General features: G+C 41.2%; 1 long non-coding RNA gene across 1 annotated transcript; it reads left to right on the top strand.

Moving 5' to 3' along the window:
- Positions 1–39: 39 nt before the first annotated feature.
- Positions 40–3,218, top strand: LOC122420951. Its single transcript, XR_006263418.1, has 3 exons — positions 40–98; positions 1,679–1,792; positions 2,931–3,218. It is a non-coding gene; the product is annotated as an uncharacterized LOC122420951 (long non-coding RNA).
- The last annotated feature ends 8,844 nt before the right edge of the window (positions 3,219–12,062 follow it).

The following is a 12,062-nucleotide window of genomic DNA, read 5'->3' as shown; positions in this document are numbered from 1 at the left end:
ACTAGCCAGCAAAGGCGGAGCCGCCGCTCAGGCCCTGGGGTGCAGGGCGGAGCACGCCTTGGCTGAGGTTCTAGGAAGAACTGGCAGTCTGAGTGCAGGTATAAGGACCCATGTGGAAGAAGGATTCCTAGGGGATGGGGCGTAAGGAACCCATGGGTCTGGGTGGGTGTGGGAGGCATGTCCTCTGGACCCTGTTCTGAAACCACCTCGGGACAAAAGGAGGAAGTGTCCGATGGAGTCCGGGGTTCCGTTGGGCGCGCTATCCAGGCTTCTCCTGGCTCCGGGAAATGGCTCTGAATTGGAATGGGCCGGCCAGAGAGAGGAGTGCAGTTCTTTAGACTCAGATTCGCTGAGTCACTGTGACTAGACTTAGGTTTCGAGGGCTGAGATGACCTGGGAGACTTGCTTCTAGAGAAATGAATTTGTTCGTGCTTTTGCAAGGTTCACATTTTGCACTTGGTGGGGCCGGGGGCGGGGGTGTCCCCTAGAATGCACTGCCCGGGTACAAACCCCTTCTCATAATCTGGAGAAGAGCTTTTTTTCATGAAGAGCTAGTCCAAGGCTTGTTATCATCGTCAGGGGAAGCATTTAAAGACTAGCCAAGGCAGATAAAAATGTAGTGCTTTTTACCCGAAGTACTACTTTGGACAATTGATCGAAACAGAGCAAAAGTTTTGAGTTTTTAAGATTCTCAAAGTTACAGTAAAGTCTTCATCCTACAGAAGGAAGACACTGTCAAGAGGCTAAGGAAAAAGAAATAGAACTTTAAAATACTAACATAGATGTCAGGCAAGTGTATGCTCCTCGGTTCTTGGTCTCGTCACAACAAAAATTTGTGAGTGATGGACATTAAAGCCCCTTGGCGAGCCACAGCTCTCAGAGGACAGACCATGTTATATCTCTTAAATAAATAAGTGTTACAGCTCAATTTATTTAGATAATAGCAGGAAAATCCATCTTCGAGGTGTGAGGGCATGTCCACCCAAAGACGCGAAGAGAAGAGCACCCCTTTTTTATATGTTTCTCTGTCCCTGGGCCTGTCTTATGTAAATTGGGCCAGCCAGGAGTGTTGTTTGTTTTACCTGAGGTTCTCACTCCTGTCCTGGACCTTCCTTTGTTCTATTTTTGCGGGCTTTTCCCTTCCAGGCCTTTTAGCCACCGCCATTCTGGACTCCTTTTCCCTATTCTAACTACTTAACATAACCTTCAGAGAGACTTCCCTGGTGATCCAGTGGTTGGATCACTCTGTGCATCAATTGCGGTATGCACGGGTTGGATCCCTGGTCTGGGAACTGGATCCCACATGTTAGCGCTGTGCTGGTGGAAAGAAAAAAGTATAACTGTCAGAAAATTTACAGGTGAAATTAAGAAGACTCAGAGGGAAGAAAGATGGGAAGCACACTAGGGGAGGAAGCAAAATTTAAGGGGGTGAGAAAACTCAAGAAGTAATCAAGATAACTTTTTAGTGCAATTTATTAAAAATGCATTTGAAGGCAAAAAGCTTGAAAAGATGAAAAATTAAAATGTTGAATAAAGATGGGCTTAGTACTTTTACCAAGCCAAGCCATGTTGCACCTAAAGCAAAAGGAAGAGTTAGTTGAAACGGATTGTTTTGTTTAAAAACAACATTCAGTCAAGTAAGTTTTAAAGCTCTTACTAGCTTTATTCAACAATTCAGGAATCCAGCAGCATTCAAGACTTAGCAGACAGAAAAGAGTTCTGAGGAGCTGTCCAAATTGAAGAATTTTCTAGGTGAAAGGAAGCAGGAACAAGAAGTTATACGAGGCAAAAGGTGGGTTAATTATTGCAAGTTTACTTTCCTTTAAGGGCTGGCAGGAATCTCTCAGGCAGATTACCCAAGATTCCAGGTTGACTAAATTTAAGAGTCCATTTCTGTGAGAACCAAAACTAATTAAGTTGAGGTTTAGTGACAGTCAGACATGACTGAGCAACTTCACTTTCACTTTTCACTTTTATGCATTGGAGAAGGAAATGGCAACCCACTCCAGTGTTCTTGCCTGGAGAATCCCAGGGACGGGGGAGCCTGGTGGGCTTCTGTCTACGGGGTCGCACAGAGTCAGATACGACGGAAGTGACTTAGCAGTAGCAGTGACCTGAGACAGCCTAGGCAACTCCATTTTGGGCCTGTTTTGTTTTAAACAGTGTCCTCCTTTTGATCAGAGTCTCAGCCTGAGAGATGTGACTTTAAAAAAAAATTGTTTTTTTAAGTTTTGGTGCTACTCCCAGCAAAACTCTGGAATTCTCAGTTTTTGATGAGTCTCTGTGTTGTATTCACAATATCGGACTTACTTTTTTTGGCTGCACTGTGGACCTGGCGAGATCTTAGTGCCCAGACCAGGAATTGAGGCCAGTGAACTCACTGAGGCTTAACCACTGGACTGCCAGGGAATTCCTGTCAGGTTTACTTTAAGTCGGGTTTTTTCTTTGATTCTCTTCTGAGATTCTTTGGGAAATCCTTGGTTTGGTGGTTAGCAGTTGCAAATATGCTTTTAAAACTTTTGAGAAAATACAGCATATGAAGGAGACTACTATGATTTTTATAAGGAGGAGTGTCTGGAGTGCACTTGAGAGCCATAGTCCCCAAGTCCCAAGCCAATCAGAATCAAGTACGTCAAAGAAAGACTATTGAAGGAGGGTCTCTTTTCAAAGTCAGCTGACTTATCCGGTGATCTTACGTACCTGAGTCTTAACTTCCTCAGAAGTGTCAGTCCAAATATAGGAAGTGGTATGGGCCACTTACAGCACAGTTACCCCCTTGCTCAGCAAAAGATACTTGTCTTTCTTTCTGACTTACCTCACTTAGTATGATAATCTCTGCATCCGTGTTGCTGCAAATAGTGTGAGCACACACAGACTATTTAGGACTTCTGCCCATTTTTTTGATTGGGTTATTTGGTTTTTTGTTGTAGAAATATTCTTGATCCGACATCTTGGAGGAAGCAGTCCACCTTGCAGTTGGCTACTTCTCTTCCTAGTCAATTTGATTTTGAGGTCTCCAGTGTTTGCACAGGACCAGATGTCAGGTAGAGTCTTCTTCAGTTGTGAAATATGCACCCAAGGTTCGACACCTTGTAATCTGACAGGGGTATCAGTGATCAAAAGCACTTGGCAGCACCCTTTTCTTGAATCTGACCTTTGCAAAGCATCGGAATAAAACAGTAGTAGTCTGTAGCCAAAAGACTTCAAAATGCCCATGATTAAAGATTTGATGAGAGTTTTTTTTGTGTGTGTGTGTGTAATACAGTTTTATTAAAGTACAAAAGAGATAGAGAAAGCTTCTGACACAGACATCAGAAAGGGGCAGAAAGAGTGCCCCCTGCTAGTCTTTAGCCAGGTGATACACAGCTACTAGCAGGCTGCTGACTGGAGGAAGGCAATGTCTCAAAACGCAGAGGCTGGCACCAGGCCTCTCACCCACATATAACACTGGCCCAAGGTGAGCTGTCCTGGCCATAAACAATCAACATGAACCCTGAAGAAAGACAGGCTTCCAAGCAAAAACATAGTCTCATTGACATAGCTTAAGAGAACATTTGCATGCGTAAAACACACTGGTTTGTCAAGTCAGTACTGAGTCTTAGGCGGAACTGACTTGAAGAAAGACAGAGTCTAGGGTAAATAATAGTTCATTAACATAGCTTAAGAAAAACATTTCCATAAGAAAAATGCATTGGTTAGCTCAAGGTTTGAGAAAAGTTAAGTTCAGGCGGAACCAGGGGCCATCATGGCAACACAGAATTTTAAAGAAACCTCTTTTTAAATTTGCATTTTACATTTACATTTAAAGTCGCTCAGTGGTGTCCGATTCTTTGTGACCCCATGGACTATACAGTCCATGGAATTCTCCAAGCCAGAATACTGGAGTGGGTAGCCTTTCCCTTCTCCAGGGGATCTTCCCAACCCAGGAATTGAACCGGGGTCTCCCGCATTGCAGGGGGATTCTTTACTAACTGAGCCATCAGGGAAGCCAAATATCTGACACTTGTAGTTTATTTCCTCCATTTGGAGACCCCTAGGCCTTCCTACCTGTTACCCTCTCGTTCCCCCCTTTTCTTTTAGGAGAATTATGTTGCCTAAGGAAAGGGGCATCATTTCTAAATTGGTGAGGCAACATATCCTCCTAACCCTCATATTGAGGGTCTTTGATCCAGGGGCCCCAAGTAGTAGTTGGAGGAGTGCCAGGAGTTTGAGCAACCATTTGTAACTTAAAAGCCTTCATGCAGCTAGAAACAAATCCAGCTACACAGTTATAGATGCAGGGAGCAAACAGCAAGAACAGAACAATCAGCAAAGTTAAAAGTCACATTATGTCCACAGTTAAGGTACAAAGTGTTGCACCAGTCCATATTAGGATTATTAGATGTCATCAGATTAAGAAGAGGCATCACATATGGTTGCTGTTGTTGAAGGTATTTGCAGACTTGGAGAAAGTCTTTTCCTTGAAGTGGAGATGTCCACCATGGGAAGCCTTCCACTGATGAAGAGGGGAGTGCTCCACAGACCCAGCAGTTAGACCAATTGTGGAATGTGGCATAGGAGTGAGCCCAGGACAGGAAGGTATTGTCTTGAGGATCAAACAGCAGACTCAGGACTTTTGGAGTCAGCAGAAGCAGGCTCACATAGATTATCAGGCCCATCGGATCAAGTTCAAGGGAAGCTGTGATAATCATTGTCCTTGCAGGAGTATGGCATGAAGAAGCACCATGGAAAGAGTCCATTAGTAGCCACCATGTCTTACGTCCTCTGGATGACCTACTCAGATTTCCAAGTAGCCCAGGCTACTCTGGACGGCTTGACGGGGGAAACTCCAGCTTGGCTCTCCTTCTCCAGATCATTACCCTCACCCGCCATGTCCCGGACCCCACCGCAGCGTGAGGGGCGTCACGGCCGCGAGAAGGCGGGACGGCACTTCTGACTGATGAGAGTTTTTTTACAGTGGAATTAACAAGGAAATTTGGTCATTTGTGTGATATACAAATTTTAAGATCATAACTGGAATTAGGATTGATAACATTATACTAGGATATATCAAATTTCTAGGAATTTCTAAAACACCACCTATATTAATAACATGCATCATACAAATATAATCTAAGAATATTTAACATCACTTCTTTTTTTTTTTTGATAATGCTTCCCAAGTAATATAACAAGTCAAATAAATGTAATTAGCTCAACATCTTATCTGGTGAGCAACAAATCCTTTGGATTTTCCAGGGGCCTTTTGGAAAGCCTTAAAGTAAGTTTGAGCTTAAAAGACTCTACTTATGGACTTCCTTGGTGGTCCAGTGGTTGAGACTCTTTGTTCCCAATGCAGGGGGCCTGGGTTCTATCCCTGGTCAGGGAGCTAGATCCCATATGCTGCAACTAAGACCTGGCACAACCAAGTAAATAAATATTTTTTATTTATTTATTTATTTAATAAATATTTTTTTAAAAAAGACTCCACTTAGAATTTTTTTAATTGAAGCGTACTTGATTTACAATGTTGTGTTAGTTTCTGGCATATAGAAGAGTGATTCAGTAATTTGTGTATACAGTCTATACTTTTTCAAATTCTTTTCCATTATAGTTTATTGCAGGATATTGAATATAGTTCCCTGTGCTATACAGTATGACCTTGTTGGTTATCTGTTTTATACATAGTGATTTGTATCTGCTAACCCCAAACCCCTAGTTTTTCCCTTTCTCCTCTTTGGTAACTGTAAATTTGTTTTCTGTATCTGTGAGTCTGTTTCTGTTTTGTAAATAAGTTCATTTGTATTATTTATTTTTTAGATTCTACATAAGTGGTATCATGTGATATTTGTCTTTAGCTGTCTTCCTTCACTTATAAGAATCGTTGCTGCAAATGGCATCATTTCATTCTTTTTTATGGCTGATTAGTATTCCATTGTGTGTATATATATATATATATACAGCACATCTTTTCTGTTTATTTTGGCTATGCTGTATCTTCATTGATGCATTGGCTTTTCTCTAGGTGCAGGCAGCGAGGGCTACTCCCTAGTTGTGGTGTACAGGCTTCTCACTGCGGTGACTTCCCTTGTTGTGGAGCAGAGGCTTTAGGGTGCCCAGGCTTCCGTAGTTGTGGCTTGTGGGCTCAGTCGTTGCAGTTCCCAGGCTCTAGAGGACAGTCTTAGTTGCTCTGCAGCATGTGGGATCTTCCCAGAAGAGGGATTGAACTCATGTCTCCTTCATTGGCAGGCAGATTCTTTACCACTGAGCCACCAGGGAAGACGGGAAGACCCCTGCATCTTCTTTAACTACTCATCTGTTGATGGGCATCTGGGTTGTTTCCTAGCTTTGACTGTTTAAATAATGCTGTGATGAACATAGGGGTCTTCTTTTGTGCTATGCTCAGTTGCGTCCCACTCTTTGTGACGGCTCCTCTGTCCTTGGGATTTCCCAGGTGGGGGTACTAGAGCGGGTTGCTATTTCCTGCTCCAGGGGATCTTCCTGACCCAGGGATCATACCTGTGTCTCTTGTGTCTCCTGCATTGGCAGGTGGATTCTTTACCACTGAGCCACCTGGGAAGCCCTAACATGAACTTAACTTGACTTTTAGTAAACTTAGGTAGAACAAAAGTATTATATTTAATTTTGATAACTGTAAAGGCATGCCTGTTTTCATCAAAACAAACTAGCTTTTATATACCAAAGATTATTCCAATCACATGAATATGAATAGAGCTCTTTATAAATAATACCTTCTAGAGTTAGCAAAGAATGACTCATTTATAACATGTAGACGTACATAAACATGCAGACAGATGCAAATAGGATCTTATGGCTTTTGTTTTTCAATTTTGTATCTGGGACAAGTACAATGATGCAAAATCCACTAGTTTAAAATAGAATAGTTAGATCCAAATTGTATTTCTGGCAGATGGACTAAAGTTAAGTTTTCCTTCTTCAATAACTGAAGCTTTTCACTAATATTTGTGGTGAAGATTTTTAAGATTTTTTCACAGGCCTAATTTCCAAATCTGCCTGCAGTGCAGAAAACCAGGGTTTAATCCCTGGGTCAGGAAGATCCTCTGGGGAAGAGAATGGCAATCCACTCGAGTATTTTTCCCTGGAGAATCCCATAGACAGAAGAACCTGGCGGGCTACAGTCCATGGGCTTCCGAAAAGTTGGACACAACTGAGCAATTAACACACTAATTTCCAAATCACCTTCCCCCACACTCCTTCTGATAAGAATTACCTTTGTTTTTAGAGGAGACCAGGTAGAACATTTACATCTCACATGGCACAGAAAAAGAATTTAAGTTTCACCAAGAAAGAATTTTGTTCCCCAAGTCCAGATGTTTTACAATATCTACAAGTATTTTAAGATGGATAGGAGAGGTTTGGGAATTGGAAGAAAGAAAAGGTGTGGTTTCAATTGCTTCTAGAGGTACATTTCAGTTCTTGTAAAGACTCAATTTGCAATACAAGAACAGTTTGGATTTTTAAAATATTTATTTATTTTGCTGTGCTGAGTCTTAGTTGTGGCATGCCAACTCTTAGCTGGGGCGAGTGTGATCTAGTTCCCTGACCAGGGATCAAACCCAGGCCCCCTTCATTAGGAACATGGAGTCTTAGCCACTGGACCACCAGGGAAGTCCTAGTTTTTCACTAATTTTTATTTTAGTTTCCTACTGGATATTTAAGAAATAACTGGTAAAGTTGACCAGAGAATCTCTTGAAGTCCCATCAACATGGGAGGTATCCACACATGGGCCTCCTTCAAGGGTAGAAGTGGGGGCCGTTAAGTTTGGTGTGGAATGATTTTGTTGCAGAGAAAAACCAGTTCTGACTCCATGTTGGAAACTTTCTTTGACTTGCTTTCCATTTCTTTTGTTATTATAATTATACTTATTAGCTATTTCCTTCAGGAAATGGCAAGTGTCTATCATACAGCTTATCTAACTAGTGCTAACCGGGCAATTCCTGATTGACTACCATAATGTTCTGTTTCTGGGAGAACTGAAACTTTATTGGTTTGGTGATGTGAGACATAGCAAAAGCTATTGTCATATTTTAAACAATTCAATGTATTAATTTTTTTTCATCCTGGATTTTCTTCTTCACTAACTTTGATTTTTTTTTTAATATTGCATGATTGAGACTTCCCTGATGGTCCAGTGGTTAAGGCTCCGAGCTTCCACTGGAGGGAGAGCAGGTTTGATTCCATGGTCAGGGAACTAAGATCCCGTATGCCTTATGGTGTGGCCATAAATGAATAAATAAGTAAATAAAATATTGCATGATTTAGGGAATTCCCTAGCAGTCTGATGTTAGGACTCCACTCTCTCACTGCTGAGGGCCTTGGTTTGATCCTTGGTCAGGGAATTAAAATCCCACAAGCCACATAGCACAGCCAATAATAATAATAATAAATAAAAATAAGTTAAAATACTGCATGACTTATATTGATACTGTCTAAAGTTGATAAACCAAGAAATAGAGTACATTATCAGAGTGTAACCACCAGAACCATTAAACACAGTGTTTCAGAGAATTTCTTCTAGGACTGAAAAGTGACAGAAGGTTATTTGTTATAGTTAAGAATTAAAACTCTTTTAAGGGGTATGGGAGTTGAATGGCGAGTTTGCTACTCAGTAAGAGTTTTGGGGGCGGACATGAGGATTTCATCTGGGCTTTTTTAAAGTGGTGTGAAACTGGCTTTAAAAGAATTTTGTTTTTTAAAGGTCTAGACCGCACAGTTCAATGGAATTTTCTGTATCTGGGCTGCCCAAATAAGGTAGCGACATGCCCCAGGTGGCTATTGAGCACTTGAAATGGAGACAGTCCAGCTGAGGAAGTGTTCATTTTATTTAGCTGTGCTGGGTCTTAGTTTGGACATGCCAGGATCTTCGATCTTCATTGCAGCAGATGTGATCTAGTTCCCTGCCCAGGGATTGAACCCAGGCCCCCTGCGTTGAGAACTCAGAGTTTTAGCCACTGGACCACCAGTAAGTACACCCTTTTCCAAATTCTTGATGCCTCGTGGTATGCCGTGTTTTAAAGTAATGTCTTGTGTGTGACTTTTCATTCTAAGATGGTGGTCCACAATGTTTTTGGCAGCAGGGATGGGTTTCGTGGAAGGCAGTTTTTCCACAGACTCGGGCCAGGGCAGAGATGATTCAGTGATGTTGGCGTTGGGGAGAGGCACATGAAGCTTCACTCTCTCGCCTGCTGCTTCCCACCTGCTCTGCTGCCTGGCTCCTAAGAGACCACAGATGGGAGCAGTCTGTGTCTGAGGGTGGGGAACCCCTGTTTTAAGACAGTACTTACTGGCTTGCTATTATGAAAGATGAGGATGAGTACTTGGACAATATCTGCCAACTCCACCTTTCCTCCCTTCTATTTTTCCAGTATGGTGATATCAAAAACTCTGACTGAATCCATACTTAGCGTTTATGCTATTTATGACAACAGATCAAGCAATGAATTATGATTATGTTTCCTCTCTTCTACAACTTCGTATCTTTCTAGAGTAGTATCTGCCTCTCTTTTTCATGGTTTTTCTCTACTGCAAACACTCATGGTTCCCAACCATGCCATCTAATGTGTAAAAAAACGAATAGCGTACATACCGTGAATGCTATTTTTTCACTTGGTGAAATTCATCAGATTTCTTGTCAGTTCTAGTTGTTGGAGAAAGGCATGCTGGATGTCCTGTCTTCCACTTTGGGCCGATCACTCTCTGAGGTTTGCTGCATAGCTGTCTTACTGGGATTCTTTTTACCTCTGTCTTGTGTTAGATCCCAAATGTTTTTTTTTGTTTACACTCCCCCACCTCACTCTGGATTACTTTCTCCAGTAGTTTCCCCAGAAAGGATAAATGAAAGATAAATTTTTTGATATATTGCATATCTGACATTAGATATCAGACCATTTGGTTGTGAGTAGAATTCTATGGTTGTTGTGGAAAATCTGAAACAATTTGCTTCCTGATCATTTGGATGTAGATCATTTACATTTTTCTCTGTAAGCACCTGAGATCTTTTTATTCCCAGGGTTCTGAAATTTTACCAAAATGAACATTATAGGGGTAACCCCCTCATATGCCCTTATTCTGTATATTACTATGAAATATAATATGTATATTTATATATTACTATGAAAACCATATTGTATTAATTTGTGCTTTTCTAAATGATCAAAATATACCATGCTAGGCTTATCAGTGAGCAATTCTTCTAATTTCATTATCCTTCATGGAAGAAAAGTCAACAGATTTAATTCCTCCATCCCTGTAGAGTAGGAAATAATGATCTTGCTATCACTGAAGACTTACTGTTTTAGATATAGTTATATATGTATTAGCTCATATTAATTCCCAATAAAACCCTTTGAGAGAAGTGTTATTATAACTCATTTTTTAACAGCTTTATTAAGATATATGAGCCATAAAATGTGCCAATTTAAAGTGGCTAATACAATGGCTATTAGTATATTTTTAGAGTTTTGCTGTGAGGACATTAATCTCATTTTAGAACATTTTATCACCTTCAAAAGAAGCCTTGTACACAGCAGCAATCACTCTCCCATTTCCCTGGCTGTCCCTGACCTTTGGTCTTAGGCAACCAGTAATCTACTTTCTGATTGCCATTTCAGGCATCTTATAAATGATACCATACATTATATGGTCTTTTGAGACTGGCTTCTTTCACTTAGCCTAAGGTTTACAAGGTTCATCTGCTACTGAGTCTGAGTTTGTATTGCTCGCTGCACAACAGGTCAATAAATTGAGAGGCAAGTTGTTGGGGCAAGGAAAAGGGATTTTATTCAGAAAGCCAGCAGACCCAGAAGATGGTGGAATACTGTCCCAAAGAGCAATCTTACCCTAGTTAGAATTCAGGCTTCTTTTATACTAAAAGGAGAAGGGAATGTGGCTCATCATTGCAGAACTTTTGGTGCTGGAATCCTTTGTTCTTCAAGCTGTCCACAGAGGTCTGGTCACAGACCTTAAACATCCAATAAGACAATTTTTATTTTCTGTTCTGCAGGGATTTTTTTTTTCTTTGTATATGAATGGAAAAGTGTTAAAGGTCAGAGCCTTGAGAATGGGCTGTCCTATAAATGTCAGGCTATAGGCAATATTCATTTATAAAGGTGCAGAGCCAGCATGACTAAGCACGGGCAATAGAGCACAAAGATTAGAGATAAAGAAATAGATTCAGTATGGAGTCATACTGAATGTTTCTGTTACACATCCATGTCAATACTGCCTTCCTTTTTATGACTGTATAATACTCCATTGTGTGAATAAACCACATTTTGTTTATTCATTCATTAACATTGTTTATTCATTCAGTTGAAGGACATTTGTATTGTTTCCACGTCTGGCTATTACAAGTAATGCTACTATAAACATTTGTACACAAGTCTTTGTGTGGACATATGTTTTTTATTTCTCTTAGGTAAGTATACATGAATAGGTGTAGAATGGCTAATAACTCTATGTTTAACATTTGAGAAACTCCCAAACCATGAGGTCAGGAATAAACCCCCCATTTTACAGATGAGGAAACAGGCACCAAGTGATTACTGGCTTGTCCATGGCTCTGCAGCTTGTCAGTGGTGTAGTCCAGAATTTGAACTCAGGCTCTTGGTCTCCAGAGCCAGCTCCTATCTCCTTGTTATCAGAGTTAGAGTCAAAATTCTGGAGTCTAGCTCCAGGTCAGCTGCTAATGCTTGTCTGTCTGAGCCCTGTTTGCCTTATCTGTAAACATACAGGTTGGGACTGCATTGTCTTAAAGGTCTCTCTAGCTTTAATTTGCTGTCAGTTTAAGATTGTACAATTCCCATGATCTTCTCCAAGCAGGCCTCCGTCCCAGGTGTAGGGATGTACTGGGCATTGTGTATCAACTGGAAACAGTGCGCTCAGGGCCTTCGCTGCCTCCCCAGGGAGCACGCCGGCACCGTGGAGCTGTAAGAAGCCTTGTTGATCGTCTTTGTTATCTAGAAATAAGAAGCATGGGCAGAACCCTCAGGAGTCCCCCATCCTCCTCTCGATGAAAGAACACAAACAGCCTCATTAGTCA

Source organism: Cervus canadensis, chromosome 18, assembly GCF_019320065.1.
Source record: "Cervus canadensis isolate Bull #8, Minnesota chromosome 18, ASM1932006v1, whole genome shotgun sequence".
Classification (NCBI taxonomy): Eukaryota; Metazoa; Chordata; class Mammalia; order Artiodactyla; family Cervidae; genus Cervus; species Cervus canadensis.
Note: the sequence above shows the minus strand (reverse complement) of the source record. Positions and strands in the feature narration are given on the sequence as shown.